This window comes from Phyllobates terribilis, unplaced genomic scaffold, assembly GCF_046119375.1.
Source record: "Phyllobates terribilis strain yellow unplaced genomic scaffold, ASM4611937v1 Scaffold_8__6_contigs__length_399053987, whole genome shotgun sequence".
Taxonomy (NCBI): domain Eukaryota; kingdom Metazoa; phylum Chordata; class Amphibia; order Anura; family Dendrobatidae; genus Phyllobates; species Phyllobates terribilis.
In genome coordinates, this window is record NW_027362768.1 from 362,847,272 (window position 1) to 362,860,690 (window position 13,419).

Here is a 13,419-nt window from a genome sequence, read left to right on the forward strand (position 1 = left end):
TACAGGAATATAACTACTATAATACTGCTCCTATGTACAAGAATATAACTACTATATTACTGTCCCCTATGTACAAGAATATAACTACTATAATACTGCCCCTATGTACAAGAATATAACTACTATAATACTGCCCCCTATGTACAAGAATATAACTCCTATAATACTGCTCCTATGTACAAGAATATAACTACTATAATACTGCTCCTATGTACAGGAATATAACTACTATAATACTGCTCCTATGTACAAGAATATAACTACTATAATACTGCCCCCTATGTATAAGAATATAACTACTATAATACTGCTCCTATGTACAGGAATATAACTACTATAATACTGCTCCTATGTACAAGAATATAACTACTATATTACTGTCCCCTATGTACAAGAATATAACTACTATAATACTGCTCCTATGTACAGGAATATAACTACTATAATACTGCTCCTATGTACAAGAATATAACTACTATAATACTGCCCCCTATGTACAAGAATATAACTACTATAATACTGCCCCGATGTACAAGACTATAACTACTATATTACTGCCTTTGTACTACTCTAGGGTCAGGGCATGGGCAGCCCTGTAGGTGGGAAGTCAGTATGTTACAGTACAGACTGTGCGGTTGGAGGTGACGCTGCTCCTGGTCTCCCCAGGTCTCTGTGTATCTGGGGCTTTCAAGGGGCGTGGCTACTGTGGGAACATTATCTGGGCGTGGTTATGCAGATTTCCCAGCGCTGGCTGCTGCGGCAGGGGGCGTGTCTGGGGGCGTGGATTCCGTCCATTGAGTTTGGGACGTCTGCTCGGAGGCAGATTGAAATCCGGAGGGGGCCGAGCAGCATGGGACCGTGCAGAGTGGTGCTGAGGACGGGATGAGACGCTCCGCGCTCGGTCTGACCCCCGCAGGACTCTGTACCGGGGCCGGCAACTCTCTGGGATGCATTAAAACACAAGAGGAGGAAAGTCCTTGAAATCTTAAAGAATTAAAGAATCCCATAAAATGCAGAACTGCACAGAGAGCCAGTGACTGGAGCATGGAGAGCTACTCCGGGGGCCAAGGGGAGATGTGAGGAGCCTGCTCACAGCCACAAGAGGGGGAGGCACCCTGAGAACCCTGCACCCTGCAGCTTGTGAAGGGTTAAACCTCCAGAGTGGTCCCTGGACCCTACATTGTGATTAGTGGGATTGTGAGTGGCATCCATGGATTACTAAAGCCCCAGCTACAGGGAGAGGCTGGCACTCAGGTAAGTGGAGTGCTGAGTGCACTGAGCTGCTGTCAGCGACTTCAGGGTTTATTTTCCTACCTGCTTCACTGCTGAAAAGCTCCTTGTTACAGATGTGGTGTCACTGCAGCCCCCCACTACAGCACAGCAGGGTCCAGCAAGTGTGCAGAGAAGTGGGGGCTGCACTGCACAATCATCAGCTTGTGCTGGTTAATGGGAAACCGCATGTGACCTGTGTGTGCACATTGCACAATTTTACAAACCTCCCTGTACTCATCCCCATAGAGGCAATGCAAAGAAAACTGCCCAGACTGACTCCTGCATAGGGACTGTGGAGGCGAGCAAAGGGTTAATCTGCTGTAAAGTGTATGCACAGCCTGGCACTATGGTCCCTGGGGGGCCAGTGCTTCTGTTTGTTTTATCAGGGGCTTGAAACAGTTCAGCAATTTTTTGTAATTTTCAGAATAAGTCCCAGGAGGGGGCGAAAAAATTAAATTAGGAAATGTCTGGTGAAAAGATAATGAACAGGACCCGGACGGTAGTGATGTATGAGATCCCATAGCGATATTAATATGGTTATCAGTCATTGTCCCAAGCTGAACCTCCCTGATTTCCAGAGGTTGCATTCCATCATTGCGCAGACAGCTCTTCCTTCGAGAGTGTATGTGTGTGTATATATATATATATCACCTTAAATGCAGATGTGACTGCAACCAGTGGCGTAACTTTAAGCTCAGGGGTCCCAATGGAAATCCCCAACAGGGCACCCAACTATCACAGATCTTTATAGTACTAGCCTTTTCCTATGGGGCCCCCTATCCTCAAGGGCCCTTGTGTAAATGCAAGCCCTGCACCTATTAGTTAAGCCCCTGACTGCAGCTCACACCAGTATCACCCCATGTCACATTCACTTTGGTCTATGAAGCTGAGATATAGAGCGCTGTTAGTCAGGGTGCTGACGCAGGAGGAGCTGATTTCCTTTCCTGAATAGTAAGGGCTCATTCAGACATCCGTTTTTCCCAAATAAGTTTCATCCTTCTTTTTCACTGATGGAATTCTTACTCATTATCGTTTATGTGGCTATTCACATGTCTTGAGTTTTTTTTTTCCGGATCAAGTTGTTGGCACCAAAACCCAGAAACATGATCGATTTTTGATTGGAGTCTCAGATCAGTCTGGCCGATGTAAGTCTATGGCTTTATGAAAAAAATGGGACAGCACTTGTAGGTTTCTCAAGCCTCTTCTTAAACGTCCTTTTTTATTTGTATTTTGCATAAGAAAAAACTGATGAAACTTCTGTGTGCCCACAATGAGCTTTTGGTGAGTTTTTGATGTTGCAGATTTTCTGCATCCATTAAGTGAAATGGGTTACTTGCATTTTTTCAAAAATACGCAGCTTAGAAAACTCCCCAAAAACTCATTTTGGGAACGTAGCTTCATGGTAAAAACTGAAACACTAAACGAAAATCTAATCCAAAACACTGCTGAAAATCAGTCAGTTTTCTTGCATGAGAAAAATTACTGACGTCAGGATGAGGCCTTAGTTGTGGTTTTTAATCAGGCATTTCATTGCCCTGAATTTGGCTGTGAGACAATCCTTTGGTCCAAGTCATCTGTGTTGGTGGCTTTGTTGCAGATTCCTTCCTAAACAAATGCGCAATTTTTTTCCAGTAAATGTACCAGAACCATAGCAGAAACCTGATGGATCCCCATTATGGTCAATGAGATCTGTAAGGTGACATCCCCTTTTTGAACTTCCATTCTGTTCTGATAATGGGAAAGAAAAAATGACCGCCCAAGGCTAATGTGAACATATCTGGCTCAGGGGTTCGCACACAGTGGCTCAGTGGTTAGCACTGTTAGTTTGCAGCGCTGGGGTCCTTGATTCAAATCCCACCAAGGACAACATCTGCAAGGAGTTTGTATGTTCTCCCGTGTTTGCATGGGTTTTCTCCAGTTTCCCCCCACACTCCAAAGACATACTGATAGGGAATGTAAATTGTGAGCCCCGATGGGGACAGTGATGATATCTGTAAAGCGCTGCAGATTATGATGGGGCTATATAAATAAGCATAATCAATGTCTTCTTGTATAACCCATGCCCCATACTATAGTCACTAATATATCACTGTAAGAATTCTGCAAACAGCTCTTATATCTCAGCTTCTGGCACCTTGTGTTTGCAACAAGGAGTGGATATTGGAGCTAATCCAAGTTTTTTAGCTTTTGAGTGCTGCAAATTCACTCCAGTATCAAAGTAACACAATGTAACAGAAATGTATCTTCTTCTATTTGGTATTTACTATTATTGTATAACAACACAATTGTATCCGTGTGATGTGCGGTTATGATTTGTATGATCCAGTCATATTTGGACGGGATCCATCCTGACGATCAGCAGTTTATCCAAGAACTTTGCAAAGTACTTTTATTGTGGAATCAGTTTCTTATTTCCAGGTTGTGTAATGATTTGTTTGTGTGTTGGTTATATGGCATTTTGGGTGAGGTGCCACCTATTGTAAGAGAGACTCCCTTTCTGTTCCCATGGGATATCATTCATAGTCATCATTGGGGTAAGCAACATTTGCCAACAAGTTACTTTAACATTAGATTTCTTGGTCATCGTAACTTAATTCTTCTTTTATTTAATGTAATAAGAGGGGAGGGGGCTGGGATTTATGATATAAATTGTGGATTTTTGGAAAGACCTATAAATCAAGCTGCATTTTCCGATTTGTATCTGGAGAAATGTACCTTTCTTCTTTACTTTGTGGTGCAGAAAATAGGGTCTGGAGTATTTTGGATGACTTTTTGTCCTGATTCATAGAGCGAATCGGAGGAATGGGGGCTGTCAATAAGGCTGTTTGTGTGTTGTGGTGGAAAGGAGACTATTGATGTACAGCTAAACAATTCATTTTAACCCCTGTAGATGACAGACGTAATGAACCTTTTGCATAATAGAGGCCAGCTCTTAGCATGAAGGCTTTGTCTGCGGATCCGGGAGAAATATGGAATAATATATCACTATGATGTAGTGTACAGAGGTCATGTTGTAACATTGGCCTTCTATGTAGATCTATCTGAAGGTCACTTAGAAGAGCAAGACCATGAGTGATGGATCTACAGAATATAGGGAAATGGAGAGCAGAGGTAGGAACATATAGGGCTGATATATTGTTATAATGTTATGATATTTGTGAATCATCACCTAAGAAATAGACCACAGGATCAAGTGTTTGGCTCCAAAGTTGCTCCCAAATGTGGTTATTTTAAGTTGGACCATTGCCATGTCCGAACCCGTGCTCATCAGAGGATCTCCCCTCAACTGGCCATTCTAAACACCAGAAGTTTAAGAAACCTAAAGAAGCAGAGAAAACAGCCACCATACACCATGCTTCTTACACCAGTAAAAAAAAATCTTTTGGAGTACATTGCACCAAATTTATTAAAATATGCACGCCTCTTAAACATTTGGACTGTCCTTAACTCAGAATGGGAAGTTTTGCAGGTGTAGTTTTGTGCCAAATTTACTCCATTTTTTATACTCTAGGCTTAATAAATCTAACCTCTGATAGCCGTGTAAACCAGACTTATTTTTCAACTTTTACCAAAGTGAAAACTTTTTGGGTAAATTGCATTTTGGTGGCGGGAAGGGGAGGGTAGAGGAGGCTCAGTTTTCTTTCAAAACAGGCACAAACTGACAGGTAAATTTAAAAGTAGTTGCACTTTTCAAAAACTTTTAGCATGTCACAGAGGAGAGTTGTGTTGTGTTGCCCCTTTGTGTTAGTGATTGGTGAAGGTCTTAGCACCCAGACCCCCAACCAATAAAATCTTCTGCCGTGTTTTCTAAAAGTGTAAAATTAAAACCATAACGTTGCCAGCCAAGTAATGATAATTAACCGAAAGAGCTAATCATTGCCCTTCTTGCCATGTTCAGCTAATCCACCCCTGCCTAAAGCCTTCATTCGTGAGACTTGGTTGACCATAGCCTCAACCTTCTAGGATATGTTTTGATGATTGATCTACAATCTAGGGACCTTGTAGTTAGAAATGCCGGGGTGGATGGAAAGAGTTAAGGAATGAACAACAGGCTGTCCCTTTGGCGCAATGGAAGTTTTTTTTGGTGGTGCCTTCTCTTCTGGAATGTCCCATTGTGTCATCCCTATGACATCTTCTTGCAGGACGAATGCAACCCCCCCTTCTCCACATTACTATTCCATCTCCTCAGCTGGGTCTCAGCATTTGTGATGAGCATTGTCTACTAAGCTTGAAGGTCATGGCAGGGGTTGAGTGTAGACATTTGAATAAAACTGTGAGCACTTTCAAGGTAACTGGGGGTTAATAAGACACTGTGACTAGTTAACCGGGCGCTTGCGGATATTGCCAGGCAAGTAACACTGGGGTGCCCTGCGGCCAAACCACATGGCTTTTACAGATGCCAATCTACTCGGTAATGAGTTGTGCTAGTGGCGGTCTGCATTAAAAAGAAAAAAAAGATGCTCCATCATGGTAGGTTGGAGAAGGAGGCATGAGATTCCTTTGTTCCCATTGTTATGGGGTGGTGAATGAGCTGGGGGTTGGGGGAGGGTGCTGGACTTGCTTATCATCTATTCAGGAACAGCTGCTGTCTGAATACCTTATCTGCCACCCTCCATGGGGAAAGGCTGGGGAGGGATGGAGTCCTGGATGTGGCACTGAACTGGAAAATAAAGCTTGGGCATGGTCTTTTTTTATTTTCAGCAGTACCTGTGTTTCTTTGGCGCAACTTGTCATAACTGGCACCTGCTGAAGATGGAGCTGTCGCCCCTTATGGCGGACGATTGATTAATATTTGAGAAAAATTGTAACATGTAGAGCAGGAGAATTACTAATGAACATGCAGAAGAATTCTGCTGAGGAACGGAGAACATGGCACGCGCCAGACTTATGTGCCTGTGACCTAAAATTGCTAAAACTGCTGCATGTAAAGAAGCGATACATGGAGTGATTTGCCAAAAAACTGTTACAAATGTGGAGCTTTATACTATTAGAAAAGCGTTGTGTTGTAAAATTTGGCAAAATTATAAAGTGCACCATTTTTTTTTGTAACAAAAATTGACATAGATGCCAAAGAGTCTGAAAAGTCTAAAGTGCACCAAATTTTTTTGTTGTGAGAACCATGTTGATACATTTAGGGCAATTGCAACAAATTTGACCCTAATGATAAATGTATCAGAATTTATCCTATATACATGTGTGCATGAGTATATGATAATATAATTAGTTTTTTTTGTTTTTGCAGTGGGTAAAGTTAAGAGTGCCTGCTTTATTTACATATAGGTTGGATAAAAACTTAGGTCTATCAAGTTCAACCTTTCTCCTTATTTAAAGGACACGAAAACCTAAACTTTGCAGCTAAAATAATGCAGAAGTGACATATTTATTTATATATATCTCTGGATGCTGATATCAGCCACATCGATGCATGGATAGGAGATAAAGTGGTGGCTGTGAAGTGGGCATTCTTCTTGCGTTCCTCAATCTTAATTGATTGATAGAATAAAAAAAATAGGTGGAAGAACCTGTGTAGCAATACTATATGCAATAGATTTTATCTCCTTTTATATTCCTTCTTCTTTGCATATGAGATGAAATGTCTACTGTTATGTGATTTTAAAGTTTTTGAAACTTTTCTGCATATAGAAGTAATGTGCAATGGTAAAAGACCAAGCTATGGCTCCCTCCCATATTATGGCAGTGTGCAGCAGTTGCTCACATGGTGCTGTGGTGGGGGTGAGTGTTTCTGTAGGCAGGGTTACCAGACCAGTCATGTGAATCCAAACACATCCAAATTACCTATGCATGGCTGCATTGCAATTAGTTCACATGGATATTGCATGTCTCCTTCCATATGCAGTTTGCATACAAGCGAATAGCACTGGAACAATCCATGATGCATATTTTATGTGTGGTTCTGAAATTATGTAGACTTATATTGATGGAATGGTCTCCACAGAGAGCAATGGTAAATGCACAGACCAAAATCTTTTCCATTCTGTGGGGAGAGAGGATTTCTTATGTTGAATCCATTAGTTCCATATTTTGTGGCTTCCACTTTTACAAGGGTCAGAGGGGCGGAGCACAGGAATTAAGATTCTTGTGTCATGCTCCGCCCCTCTGACCCTTGTAAAAGTGCAACGTTTATCAGTATTGTCCAGCATGTGCTTTTTAAGTAATTTTTTCCAATTTATTACAGCGTGTTGTATATATGGAGAAAAAAAACAGTCCTTAACCAGAAATGTCACTTGATGGCCCTTTGCCCTAATGCAAAATTTGTAACAGGGCCCCCCGGTGTACCATGAGACTTGTTAGTGGTATTTTTATTTAATTTATTTATTTTAGTTCATAGCGCCATTAATTCCACGGCGGTTTACAGACATCATCACTGTCTTTGAAGTGTGGGGGGAGAAACCGGAGAACCTGGAGGAAACCCTCGAAAACACGGGAATAAAAAACAAACTCCTTGCAGTATAGATTTCATTGAGCTTCCTCAGGGGCTGGCCTCAACCTCTGATAGCCCTCTTGAAGATGCCCTCTTCTGTCCAGCTATTTCTTACTACTTGGTACTGTGAAAACTGGCCATTACTAGCATGGCTGCCATTTAAGTTTCTACTGCAGTTGGCACCCACATTTCTAGAGTCTGTAGGTGCCATGCACATTAGATAAATATTGGCCAAACCCTCCAATCATCTAATATGTATGAGGGTTCCCTTTAACATCTGCTGATGGGGTGGGAGAGTAAAGATGATGATGATTATTATTATTATGCTTTGCTTATACAGCGCCATCATATTCCACAGTACTTTTATAATCATGATCCTGTCCCCATTGGGGCTCGAAATCTACATTTCCTATCAGTATGCCTTAGGAGTGTGAGAAAATAAAGGAGAATCTGGAGGAAACCCATGGGGAGAACATACAAACTCCTTGCAGTGTTGTCCTTGTTGGTAATTGAACGCAGGACCCCAGCGCTACAAAGCAACAGTGCTAACCACTGAGCCACCAGATCGGGCATGTTGGATTGTAATGTGTCCGATCGCTTGCTCTTACTGGAGATAAGTCACCAGTGTTATTTGGCAGTGGTTTATTCTCCTATATCCATTGAGAACACAAGCACACTCATCTGAGCGTCGATGGGAGATAGAAGTAAGAGCTCAAAGTACATTGGGTTGTCCGCTATCTAAGGTGTCTAGTCGCTGTAGCTCTACGTATTCTGATTGCACTAAGTTGATTTTTTTTCTTTAGAAGTTCTCCCAAGCACAGTTCTCGGGATTTGCCGGAAAATGTGGTTAAAGGGTTGACTGAGATTGTTAAAGTGTTTTTTTCTTTCTCCCCAAAACACCACCACTCTTGTCTATAGGCTATGGCCGGTATTGCAATTCAGCCCCAATGAGGAGACTCAATGGGGTGAGCATTGGTAGTATAATCCCCAAATGCTAATTTCATGTTGCATCACATTTACAAGTCCTTTAAATTTGATAAGACAACACAAGTTGGTTCTTCTTGTTACATTAATTTTTACTTACATCACCTCTTCCCCCAAAGAGCAGTGATTTAGTGTCCGCAGACTTCTGAATTTAGGATGGGATGAAAGCCATTTGTAGAGCTTCTGTCCTACGACTTGCCTCCTCGGCTTGAGTAATGATCATTCTGTGCACACACAAGTCATAAGTCATGGCGAGCAGCTCTGCTAAAACAAACCCCGGGTGTCCATTTTCTTGGTAAGAATCCAAAATATGCCCAGCACTTCTCTTCAGTTGGAGGTCACATTCCTTCCTGCAATTAACCTGAAGCACAGCTGAGGGTCTTTAAACAGGTGCTCCTCCTATAATGTTATGGTGGCATGCTTTCTTCAAAGGACTCCCATTTCATTTTGGCTACATGGAGCTGGCTGCAAGAGAGTTATAGGGTAGTGGTCACGGGAAACATACTAAAGAAGTAGGATTATGGCCAATATATCTAGGTGGCCTTTCTACAATGACAATAGGTGAACCTCAGGAGGCAGCATGTTAACAGTTTTTGTTTCAAGTTTTTGCCTCTGATGTCTTCTTGAGACATCTTATTACGTCATATAGTTGCAGTACACTCTACAGTATACTTATTGCATGAGTAAGAGCTTGGCTGTATTCTTTCGTCTGTTCACAGAGTAAATAAATGGCAGCGTGAGAAGAGTTTTGCCAGGTGCAGGGTGGAAGCACCTGACTCCATTAATGAAATGACCACTCCTAGAAGGTAAAAACTTTCTAAAATGTTAGAAGCGGTGGTTATTAAAAACCCAATATTTTGGCATATCTTTGTCTAATGTATAATGTTTTTTGTTGGTTCATTGAGTAGTTGAGAGTAGGACGTGCTCTTTGATCAATGTGGAAAGACAAAGTTCTGTTCACAACTTTCAGAACCTGGACTTATCTTTTTTATAATCTCCTTGGTAGGAGTTTGATGGGGGACCATGTGGCTTGAGGATTTGGATCTGACCATGTCAGTAGAGTGGCCAAAATTGGTTTAACAAAAAAAAAAATATCATAGAATTCAAATTTTTGATGATGGGCCTTGCCAATTCCAATTGTCCTAAGCAGGTAGAAATAAATAGTTAGGCATCTTTCTCTTTTGCATCCCTGGCAAGTTTTTGTAGGTCTCTCCTCTCTACAAGAGTTTGATAGGTCTTGCATCTTTGCTAGGGTATGCTACAGTAGGTCTTGCGTCTTTGCTAGGGTATGCTACAGTAGGTCTTGCGTCTTTGCTAGGGTATGCTACAGTAGGTCTTGCGTCTTTGCTAGGGTATGCTACAGTAGGTCTTGCGTCTTTGCTAGGGTATGCTACAGTAGGTCTTGCATCTTTGCTAGGGTATGCTACAGTAGGTCTTGCGTCTTTGCTGGGGTTTGGTAGGTCTTGCGTCTTTGCTGGGGTTTGGTAGGTCTTGCGTCTTTGCTGGGGTTTTGTAGGTCTTGCGTCTTTGGGGTTTTGTAGGTCTTGCGTCTTTGCTGGGGTTTGGTAGGTCTTGCGTCTTTGCTAGTGTTTGGTAGGTGTTGTGTCTTTGCTGGGGTATGCTACTTTAGGTCTTGCGTCTTTGCTAGGGTATGCTACAGCAGGTCTTGCGTCTTTGCTGGGGTTTGGTAGGTCTTGCGTCTTTGTTGGGGTTTGGTAGGTCTTGCGTCTTTGCTGGGGTTTGGTAGGTCTTGCGTCTTTGCTGGGGTTTGGTAGGTATTGCGTCTTTGCTAGTGTTTGGTAGGTCTTGTGTCTTTGCTGGGGTATGCTACTTTAGGTCTTGCGTCTTTGCTAGGGTATGCTACAGCAGGTCTTGCGTCTTTGCTGGGGTTTGGTAGGTCTTGCGTCTTTGCTGGGGTTTGGTAGGTCTTGCGTCTTTGCTAGGGTATGCTACAGCAGGTCTTGCGTCTTTGCTGGGGTTTAGTAGGTCTTGCGTCTTTGCTGGGGTTTGGTAGGTCTTGCGTCTTTGCTGGGCTTTGGTAGGTCTTGCGTCTTTGCTGGGGTTTTGTAGGTCTTGCGTCTTTGCTGGGGTTTGGTAGGTCTTGCGTCTTTGCTAGTGTTTGGTAGGTCTTGCGTCTTTGCTGGGGTTTGGTAGGTCTTGCATCTTTGCTAGGGTATGCTACAGCAGGTCTTGCGTCTTTGCTGGGGTTTGGTAGGTCTTGCGTCTTTGCTGGGGTTTGGTAGGTCTTGCGTCTTTGCTGGGGTTTGGTAGGTCTTGCGTCTTTGAGGGGGTTTGGTAGGTCTTGCGTCTTTGAGGGGGTTTGGTAGGTCTTGCGTCTTTGCTAGGGTATGCTACAGCAGGTCTTGCGTCTTTGCTGGGGTTTGGTAGGTCTTGCGTCTTTGCTGGGGTTTGGTAGGTCTTGCGTCTTTGCTGGGGTTTGGTAGGTCTTGCGTCTTTGCTAGGGTTTGGTAGGTCTTGCGTCTTTGCTAGGGTTTGGTAGGTCTTGCGTCTTTGCTAGTGTTTGGTAGGTCTTGTGTCTTTGCTGGGGTATGCTACTTTAGGTCTTGCGTCTTTGCTAGGGTATGCTACTTTAGGTCTTGCGTCTTTGCTAGGGTATGCTACTTTAGGTCTTTTTTCTTTGCTGGGGTTTGGTAGGTCTTGCGGCTTTGCTGGAGTTTGGTAGGTCTTGCGGCTTTGCTGGGGTTTGGTAGGTCTTGCGTCTTTGCTGGGGTTTGGTAGGTCTTGCGTCTTTGCTGGGGTTTGGTAGGTCTTGCGTCTTTGCTGGGGTTTGGTAGGTCTTGCGTCTTTGCTGGGGTTTGGTAGGTCTTGCGTCTTTGCTGGGGTTTGGTAGGTCTTGCGTCTTTGCTGGGGTTTGGTAGGTCTTGCGTCTTTGCTGGGGTTTGGTAGGTCTTGCGTCTTTGTTGGGGTTTGGTAGGTCTTGCGTCTTTGCTGGGGTTTGGTAGGTCTTGCGTCTTTGCTGGGGTTTGGTAGGTCTTGCGTCTTTGCTGGGGTTTGGTAGGTCTTGCGTCTTTGCTGGGGTTTGGTAGGTCTTGCGTCTTTGCTGGGGTTTGGTAGGTCTTGCGCCTTTGCTGGGGTTTGGTAGGTCTTGTGTCTTTGCTGGGGTATGCTACTTTAGGTCTTGCGTCTTTGCTGGGGTTCGGTAGGTCTTGCGTCTTTGCTGGGGTTTGCGTCTTTGCTGGTGTTGCACAGGTCTTGCTCTTCTGGAATGATATTGGTCTTCTATCCATAGTAGGTTCTTAAAGATTTATAACTGTCTCAGCCATGCCTTGGATTTGTAGATTCCCAGGAAATGAACAGCTAAGTCGACAGGAAAGGTGCAGTCCTCATTCTTTGCTTGCACAAGCTACTTTTAGCTCCCAAGTCTCATTTCACACATCACTGCCAGTGTCATGTCAATATTTGGGCACCATTAAACCCCTCCATTGCCTGGGGTCTTGTAAATTATCGCTCATGCTGAATGTGTGAGTTCCTGTCTGCATTGCACAACAGGAAGAAAAGCAAATCCAGGGACATTTTTTTTTTTTGGTATTTCGTTTTATTTGCGCTGGTCCGCCAGAGCACAACCCACTCTGTTTGCCGGGGTTTTTCTTTATTAATCCAAAAATAAGCAGCTAAGTTGTTTAGGAGTCCTGGAAGCTTCGGGCAGATCCAGATGTCAAGGCAGCCATATTAGTTTTCACTCAACTTTCCCAGAAAAAAATCTAGTTGCAAAAATAGACAATTAGAGGACTATGTACAGAATTATACAACTGCTACAATGATGAGCAAAAAGAAAAGAATCTGTAGTATTTGGCTATGTCGCCTTATTCTCAAGCTACAAGAGGAAATTACTGCCGGTTATAGATGCAACCAGACCCCAAGTGAAGCTTGTAAACACTTGACCTCAATGGAGAACTGCCAGAAATGAGATGCTTTCTGTAGTGCGATTGTTAGGGGTGAATTAGAAACGTTTAACTGATGCTAAAAGCCTAAAGCAAAGCAATAACTTTGTGAAAATAAATCGTGTACACAGCAAATGTTACCTTTTACGATAAAGTCAATGGGCTATTCTCCATATCGTAGGGCTCCCGACCATTAACTTTACATGTTGCTTTAGCCAATGATGATGGATTATAAAAAATCTGTATATTAAATTTGCTCATCAGGAGTTTTAGAAAAACTTGCACTACTTTCTAGCATGCAGACTCATTCTGATAAAGAAGCTGCAGTTGCATCTCCCTCCTCCCCGCCACTCCTGTCTTCTATTTACCGTCTTACACTAGATAAATTGGTGACTACAGCTTTTGTACTATTGTTTTATGCCTTTAAATTGATATTAGATGGGTTCTTGATGGTTTCATGATCTTGCCAGAAGATGGTATCTGGGAAAAGAGTGAGCTGTAGCCAGGTATCCCTTTACCCAAAGGTTCCATGCTCTGCCATCACCCTACATCTAAATACCTCATCTAGAAAAGTGGCTTTTTGGCGCCCTGGTGACTCACTCACCAGTCACACTTCTACCTCCAAGATCTAGTTTTCCATTCTTCACGGGTCGTATGTTCAGTATCATTGTTGATAAATCAATGGATAACCAGTTGGAGGGTCACACCATTCCTCAGTCCAATGGGTTGGGATTTGGCATAAACTTGCTCAAGAAGAGCGGTTATGTTGATTTTTTTTTTTTTATATATATGTTTGCTGCGTCCATGGTTCTCAATGTT

At 42.9% G+C, this 13,419-nt stretch overlaps 1 protein-coding gene across 3 annotated transcripts in view; it reads left to right on the forward strand.

Moving 5' to 3' along the window:
- Nucleotides 1-777: 777 nt before the first annotated feature.
- The window catches only part of PLXNB1 (plexin B1), a 152,999-nt gene continuing 140,357 nt past the window's right edge, over nucleotides 778-13,419 (forward strand). For all 3 annotated transcript variants that reach the window (XM_073644782.1, XM_073644781.1, XM_073644784.1), the window contains exon 1: nucleotides 778-1,254. The gene's annotated coding sequence lies outside the window, so the exon portion shown is untranslated. The remainder of the gene's footprint in view (nucleotides 1,255-13,419) is intronic.